General features: G+C 38.9%; 1 pseudogene; it reads right to left on the reverse strand.

Moving 5' to 3' along the window:
* Positions 1-1,735: 1,735 nt before the first annotated feature.
* LOC142938061 (uncharacterized) lies at positions 1,736-8,605 on the reverse strand (annotated as a pseudogene).
* Between the last annotated feature and the right edge of the window lie 408 nt (positions 8,606-9,013).

A 9,013-nucleotide genomic window follows, 5' to 3' on the forward strand; every position in this document is an offset into this window, starting at 1 on the left:
GGCGGATAATACTGAGTGTTGGGATATGAAGACTTCTCTTTTCATGGTTTTCACCCACACTTTGGGCTTCTCACGCTGCTGCCACCAACCTTTATTATATTTTATTTTTTATTGGTTGTCTTTGGTAGGGACAGTGCACATTAATAAAACATTCCTGTAAATGTGGGTTAGCTAAGAGGCTATTTGTCTCCTGTAGTCACTGGACAGATGTTACAAAATCACCCTAAAAACAGAATATAACTTTAAAATGAGCAAGTTATGCATCTTTTACTCTTTACAAAGCATGAAGAAACAATGAAAGAAGAGAGAATATTAAGACGTGCAACACAGAGGCTCATAAAACAACACATACGAAGCAAATGAATGAGGGATAATTATGTTAAATAGAAACATGGACTAAAGACAAGATTATGTTGCATTGTTAGACACTAAAAACATACAGTATGTGTCAGAAGCACAAAACATAAAAGCATGCAGAGTATGTGAAATATATCAGTCAGTCTGACACAGCAGAACAACAATAAAAGACATGCAGGCAGGTAGATGAGGGTCGACTGGCAATTTCAAGACAGACAGACAGACAGACAGGTGTAAACAGACAGACAGGTGACAGCAGACATACAGGTGACAGCAGACAGACAGGTGTCAGCAGACATACAGGTGACAGCAGACAGACAGGTGTCAGCAGACATACAGGTGACAGCAGACAGACAGGTGACAGCAGACAGACAGGTGACAGCAGACAGACAGGTGACAACAGACAGACAGGTGACAGCAGACAGACAGGTGACAGCAGACATACAGGTGACAGCAGACAGACAGGTGACAGCAGACAGACAGGTGACAGCAGACAGACAGGTGTCAGCAGACATACAGGTGACAGCAGACAGACAGGTGACAGCAGACATACAGGTGACAGCAGACAGACAGGTGACAGCAGACATACAGGTGACAGCAGACAGACAGGTGACAGCAGACATACAGGTGACAGCAGACAGACAGGTGTCAGCAGACATACAGGTGACAGCAGACAGACAGGTGACAGCAGACAGACAGGTGACAGCAGACAGACAGGTGTCAGCAGACATACAGGTGACAGCAGACAGACAGGTGACAGCAGACAGACAGGTGACAGCAGACAGACAGGTGACAGCAGACAGACAGGTGACAGCAGACAGACAGGTGACAGCAGACAGACAGGTGACAACAGACAGACAGGTGACAGCAGACAGACAGGTGTCAGCAGACAGACAGGTGTCAGCAGACAGACAGGTGACAACAGACATACAGGTGACAGCAGACATACAGGTGACAACAGACATACAGGTGACAGCAGACAGATTGAGACATTAAGGAGCAGTTAGGTTCTAGTGCTGACAGAGCTGGTTATTAACTAAACATTTATTTAATTGAGCTTTAAATAAGCTGTATGTTTGTAGGTCTCTAACAGTCTCTGGGATGGAGTTCCATTCTACTGCAGCTTCTACAGAAAATGCAGACTGACTGAAGGAACTCTTCCTGCTGCACCTCTTGTGAGCCGACATGCAGCTGTTTGAGCGGAGGAGAGGTCAACAGACTGTGACTTCTATCATAATCAAATATATGTTATTCCTGTTGAGACTGAAGACCCATCTGACAAACACAAAACTCTACTTCTTAACACACACTTAATACATCATGAGGTGAGAAATGACTGATGATGAATTCAAACAAGAAAAAGACAAAAACAACAACGTGTGGCCGCACATTTATTCACAACTGGCAACAGACTAAAATATGAACTTGCTTCTAGATGGATAAACTCGTAACCATCAGCTGTGAACAAGTACAACATGTACAGATCTGAATACTTAATATGGTAACAGACTCTGGAACATTCTGTTGAGAACAAGCGATGCAGCGCCACCTGTTGGTTAATAAGCAGCAACAATATAAAATACCAGATAGAAAACAGGAATCAGTCTTGTTGGTGCCTTTTATTCATCTGCTGATATGTAAATCATAAGCATTGCATTTATAACACAGGAGGAGGAAATCACATTGTAAGTTATTAATAATGAATTAATAGTTTAGTAACCCTTCAGGTCATGATGTCCATAAAGTACCTGATTAATCCAATAACACACCTTAAAGCTGAGCGTCTGCTTTGAAGAATAGTTTACTTTATAAATATAATATTTGTTTCTGTATAAATAATATCTCTTGAATTTTTTATCTTTGAAAAACACAGCTGTGAAGTAGAATTCTCCATAGTTTGATATTCATGAGCCTCTTGATATTACATGTAACAGTATCCAGTAGTCTTCTCCAGTATGAAATATGAGAAGTTTAAACAGTTAAAGCTTCCTGTTTGCAGATCCATCGTTTCTTGTCCTCACACATCACTGATGTCCATCCTTTGTTCTGGATAGAAACGGCACAGTGACCTTCAGTAGGAGCTCCTATCCAGGAGCTGAAGGAACAACATGATGTTTAGATCAAAGGCTGATAGAACATTTGATTCAACGTGTTAAAGAATGTTTCTCTTACGTTTCATTCAGATCACTTCCATCGATCCACTTCCACTTCCCTTCTTCAACTCTCAGGCCGATCCAGTATCCAATATCTTCAGGTGTACTAAAGCTGTAACCATTGATCACATCCTGGTGTAACAGAAACATTATAATATGTCAACTTTTTATTTTATTTTACAAATCACAAACGATTTATTGCCAAAGTATGTTACTCATACAAGGAATATGACTTGGTGATCAGTGTGTGACGATAAAAATAGTGTTTTAGTAAAAGACATATACAAATAAATATGATAAAACAAATAAATAAATAAATAAAGAGTATGTTTAAACATGTATGTTATTAAAGAGTCAATTATGTATTTAAAGAGAAGAGTTGTGCAAGTGTAACTGTAAGTTATTGTCTTGAGGATGTAAGAGATTATTTATATTATTTATATTTATTTTTATAATTAAATATTGGTAAACATGTCCTACAGACTCACCTACAGAAAATACATTTTGATTTATAATTGTCTCATAAACATTCCCACAGTTCTCTCATTACCTTCTCCTGTTGATTTTGTACAACAACCAAATCTGCATTCCTTCCTCGACAGTTTTCTCGAGCTTGTTCCCAGGTTATGTGCTCAGGAGGAGGACCGTTACGAATCACATAGCAGCTGGACTTGTGTTCCCAGCCCTCCTGACAAGCTCTACACTGTCTCCCTGAAAGAACAGAGACCAACAATAAACAACTTCATTGTGATGTTATTATTGGTTATTTTTGGACCTAATTAATGTAATCTGATCATACCAGTGTTTGTTTTGGGGCAGTAGGCGTCGATGGTCCACTGAGCTCTGCTGATGTTGAGCTCAGTCCAGTTCGTCTCCATGGTTTGTATTTGTTCTGTTAAGTTCTTCCTCTCTGTCTTCAGCTGCTGGTTCTCTGTTGTCAGGTTTGTGATCTTGCTTTCTAAGACAGTATAGTTTTGTGTCAGGTTGCCCAACTGGACCGTCAGATTGCTGCGTTCCTTTCTCAAGTTGCCATTGTCTAAGCTGAGTTTGTTGTTGAGGTTTGTCAGGTTGTGATTGGCAGCCAGCAGAGTCGTGTAGTTTTCTTTAAACTGGTTCAGCTCCGTTATATCACGACTTAATGTGGCAACTGAAAAATACAAATTTGACTTTTTAATTATAGTGATATTGTTACTTCGGTTTTGTCAATTTACCTGTAAGTCTGTCTCACTTCAGGTTTTCCAGCGTTTTGGAAGATTTCAACAAATCCCATGAAAAGACTAAAACCAAAAATGTGTTGGACTTCCCTAATGGGTTCTGTTGCACTCAGACCCCAGACCTTTGGTTCTTACTGAAGAAGTAAATATATGACACTGTTAAGAACAACCGGACAATGTAGCTTTGAGTCAATTGTCTCTGGGATTGACTCAAAAGCAGCCCAGTTGCCAGGGGAAAAAAAGTATGTTTCTGCACACCACGGATACGATGAATGTCGTCATTGTTGCATTCGGTAAAAGCAAGTGATACGTTGGGATAGCTAGGAGAATGAGCAGCGGCTGTTGAAAGTTACGTGTAGTGATAACAAGTACAACAAAGAAGAATGTCCACGGATGGCATTCAGAGAACGATTGATAAGTCAAACAAATACAAGACTTTGACCCAGGAGACCACTGTGTCCCAAGTGAAACCCAAGATATTGGTTGCATTGATGATTGTTATGTACTGTTGATACGTTACGTGTTACTTGACATTATGTTAGAAAATCTGCAACGGTTGTTCTTTATTTATGCTAGTTACATTGCGTTGTTACGTTGTTACGTTACGTTTTAATTTCAACACAAATCAGGACAATTTTTAAACCTGAAAGTACTTTGTTGCCTAATCCAAACCAGTTGTTTTAGAACGTGGCATTGCGCGTTTCTGCAAATGTGATATGATGCTGATATGAAACGTATTCATGAAACGTGTTTTTGGTTCAGAAATGTTGTCATTCAACGTTTCCTGTGGTTTACATGCCACCCAGTGCCACAGTGTGGCTCATTGATGTGTTTTTAATAGAGTTCTGTGGCACAGAGAGTGAAGATCAGGCTTTAAAACACTTGTTAGTGGATACATTCAGTGCTGGTTTGGGTCGAATCATGGGATTTGTTGACAATAAGAAAAATATAGAATATCACTTGACTCAGCCTTTAATTCCTTTCATGTATAATGTATTTTTCCCTCATTGAAAGTCTCCTACAAATTAAACTATTCAATCGACTAAACCAAGTTCTTCATTCTGAAGTTAAAGTTAAATTGTGGAAACATTAACAATACAGTTTAGATTCATTCATTTTGTTTCTCTGCGTATCTCAACGAGCTTCTCTAATGCAGAATATGGATTAAATGGTCACACATTGTTTAACATAAACATCTTATGAATTACTTCCTGTATATAATAATAATAATACATCTCTACAGTGATTATTCTGCCCAGAAGTTAACTTTGTGTAACAGACAGAATGCATGATATGTAAAACAAACTACCAATAGATAGTCTGAGCTTCTGATACATAACTGATAGTGTTATTGAAGGTTTGTCTCATGTTGAATACTTACTGAAGTAACAGACGGCTATGAGGCCCAACAGCAAAATGACACAAAGAATCCCCAAACAACAAGCCAGCAGCTAATAGTGGCGACGTCTGCTGTTTGCTTTCTTGTCTGGCAAGACTCCTGCTGAGACAAACAATATTATATATACGTATATATATATATATATATATATATATATACATATATATATATATACATTAACACAGGGAGAATATTTTAGTAAAAAGACATTACTACATAAAAGACAGAAAATGCATCGACTTGATTTGACCAACTCAGAGTTCCAAAGCCGTCTAGTAGCTTCAGATAAACTTTGGAATACATTTTTACACACGAGGAGGAGGAGGAGGAGGAGGAGGAGGAGGACTGCACATGTTCATTCCCATTGCAAGCAGATTAGGAATGGATCTCTTAATAGTCAGTACAAACAGGAGGAATGACTACAGCGAGCAACAGCCCTGCATCTAACATTGTGTGGTCTGTAACTGTTACTCACTGCAATGTAAAGATCTGTGTTCGTGTCCAAAGTGTTGTTGAGTTATTCAGCAGTTACGTTAGTGCTCTTTGGGGTTTGGGTTTACGTACTTATGTTAAATTATTTACTTTTAACGTAGTTTACACAGTTATTCTAAGCCCATGATGTTTTCCCTAAACCTAACTGAATGGTTTTGTTGCCTGTTTCCTAATGAAGTCGTTTCACGGTAACAATGTGGTGTAAAATGACACGCAAAAAGCCTGAAATTAGTATTCATGTCACACAAAATGTCCCTAAAAAGTCTTGCTATAAAAGCAGACCGATCAGACTTTCTTTCTCACGAGATGTTCATTGTTTAAAGTCCTACTAACGTGAGGCCGGGGTTAATAAAATAATTTAAATCCAATAAAAAGCTAAATCCGATGTTATGCAGAATCCTTTCGCAGAGATTATATAACATCTGACTTTTACAGAGAAATTGAGAACTTGTCCTTTAAGAGAGAGAAAATTGCCATTGTGCATAAAGTAGTAGTACTGTAGCAGTGGAAGCAGTACTAGTACACTTATGATGCAGTAAGAGCAGTATTCTTGTAGTAGTGACTGTAAAATGAGTTGCACTTAAAGCACTCGACCAACACTCAAAAAAGCGGAAACACAAAATATAAAATCCCCAAATTAATCCCAGAGCACTGGATCCTACACGTCCAGTGATTTCATTTGAATGGTATTTTTACCCTCGAGCCTCCAGACTGAATATTGTTAAAACTCAACACTCAACACAATGTTTGTAAGGTTTTGAGTCTCCAAGTTACAACTCAGATTACCCTGATGACATCATGGTTTCGTGTTTTTTTGACAAAGCTGCTCCAGAGCAGATTTACATCTGATTTCACCGGCTGAGTCCTCATGAGTCTGGAACTATCTTATTGGTAGTTCTGAAGGTAAAGTAGTGGTACTAGTACTAGAAATACTCCCATCAACACCTGAATAGGTTTATTTTTCAGCTTACCGTTTGTGTCGGCAGTTTGTTCGGTTGTTTCGCTTTTCTTCTTCACTTCATCGTACACAGTTTCCTCCTCCTTCTTAGCTGAAAGGTAAAAGGAGACAATCTCACAGTTACTGCGTCGCTGTCAAATGACTTTTATACCCCAGATGAATGAGGTTCATGAATTAATAAAGTTCATTTCCTCCATGTTTATATTAATAAATGTATAAATGAGTGTGTGAGTGATGTGTGAACAAACCTCTCTGTGTGAACCTTCAGCACACAGAGAGGAGTGAAAGAGTGAAGTTTGGTGAATGTAAGAGCTGCTGAAGTGGAGATTTATCATCAGAGTCTGAGAACAAACTCATTTTAAAGATTTGTTTTGTTAAATTAGAAACGTGTATATTTTGGATGTTTTCTTTCCTTTAGTCTGAAGAAGAAATGTTATGGAAGCAAAGTTAAACACAATTGAACCATGAAACATGTTTTTACTGTAGCGTCTCTCCTGAAAAGCTTATTCCGTTATTTAAAATCAACCAAAACGTTTTTGTGTGATTGTGATCGGTTTCATCCTTAAATTCTATTAGAAAGACGTAATTTATTCGTCATTGGTCATTCCATGTTTTTGCATTAAAAACAGATAAAAGTCAATAAATGAAAATGTCTGACAGTCAGCTGATCACAGATGAAAGTGGAAACTCTTTCCCTTTATGGAGAAGCACTGAACTAATAACCGTTTCAGTGCACGTCTCCACAAACGTTAACGGGAAGTATTTAACAAAAGAGCAGCATGAGTTTAGCAAATGATAACTGAAGTCAAACATTATGGAAATATGGAGATGTTTGTGGAATCGTTGTTAAAGGGAAAGTAGATCTCTACAAAGCAGAGAACACGTCAGGTCAACATTGTGCATCTATATTTGAACTTTATGGTTTTTTGGGGTTATTTGAAGTGAGCAGGTCACCATAATCAACATCGGGATATTTAAAAACATCGATGCATAAAGTGCTGAGTTAGCTCGACATCTAATCTGCTCACGTTTACAAAAACTCATTCTCTCTGGATTCAAACATTGTTTTTGTCCAAATATTAAACGATGAGCAGATTCTTTTCCTGTTGCACAGAACACATTTCATTGACAGTGCATTGTAAATGTTAACCTTACTTGGAAGATGTGGTATATTTTCAGGTCTTGCACAGTACAGCGAAGACCCCAAGTGTATTTGTCTTAGATGAAAACCAGATGTGCAGGAGACCAGGGGCAGAAGGGGGGATGTGTAGAATGAGGAGGCCACATACATTCTCTTATGTTCCGCCCAGATGTTGCATGACATGTACCCTATATAAAGATGAAGCGAGAGCCCTAAAGGAGGGACTTTTGGATTCGACTTGAGACCTCCGGACGATCTAGACGTCCGTAATGGCATGTGTTGCTTGTTTGTAATAAACTTTATTATACCAGCAAGAACAGTGTCCACGGAGCATCCTTCCTCATCACTTCAACAGAACTGTCGCATGCAAGATACGACAAAGACATCAACACACGCTCACAATAACAAAGACAGGGTGTCGTAGCAGCAGCCGATACCTTTAGATCTGCTGTGATTAAAACAGGTAAACTGACCTTGAGGTGGAGGTTGCTTGTTGGATTTGAACACCACCGAGGCGTAGTTGACCTCCGCCTCCGCCATCGCTGCAGCCGCTCTGATGAGCTCTGACTGACTCACAGAGAAGCATGGCTGGTATTAACCACAGTGCATCCTAATAGAAGAACCAGTTGTTTCCTCTTTCCAGCTCAGTCTATCAACACCAAACCTCCAAGTAAGCAACTTCTGCTTTTTGGTTGAGAAAGCGATTTGCATCCATCGGTGGGAAATTCAAAGCCAAGCACAGTGTGTTATGGAAATACATCCTCTCATGAAAGGCCGTATGATGAGCAGTGTGCTAGCAGTTAACTGTGGAGCTGTGACGTACGCTTGGTGTGAGGAAACGCTTTTACTGACGCAACAATAACTCCATGAAACTCACCCACAGTGGAGAGAGAGCGGTTTTCTCCCTTGAATTATGAAATGTTTCTGGTTGGCAACTGGTGTCTGCATCTTTATAAACCACACACACACATTCTCACACTTTAACTGTGTATTTCTTGAACTCACCATTGCTCATATGAATCATGAGTCATTAGAAAGGAGACACTACAGGTACGTACGGTAAAGAACAAAGCAGATATCTAATAGATATCACGATGAAACTTACCCAGTTCATTACTTACATTCAGACAAGTTCCTTCTTTATTACAAGTTCTCTGAAAATATATGTTTAAGATATGGAAACGATGCATTATCTCGACAAATTTGTGCTTATTTGTTCTACATTTGGTTGGTAACATCAAGCCAGGTTCAAAATTCTTGTTTCATGTTGTTGACATATTAGAGTCAAAGGTTTTTACA

This window comes from Anarhichas minor, unplaced genomic scaffold, assembly GCF_050575085.1.
Source record: "Anarhichas minor isolate MPS153535 unplaced genomic scaffold, ASM5057508v1 ptg000079l, whole genome shotgun sequence".
Taxonomy (NCBI): domain Eukaryota; kingdom Metazoa; phylum Chordata; class Actinopteri; order Perciformes; family Anarhichadidae; genus Anarhichas; species Anarhichas minor.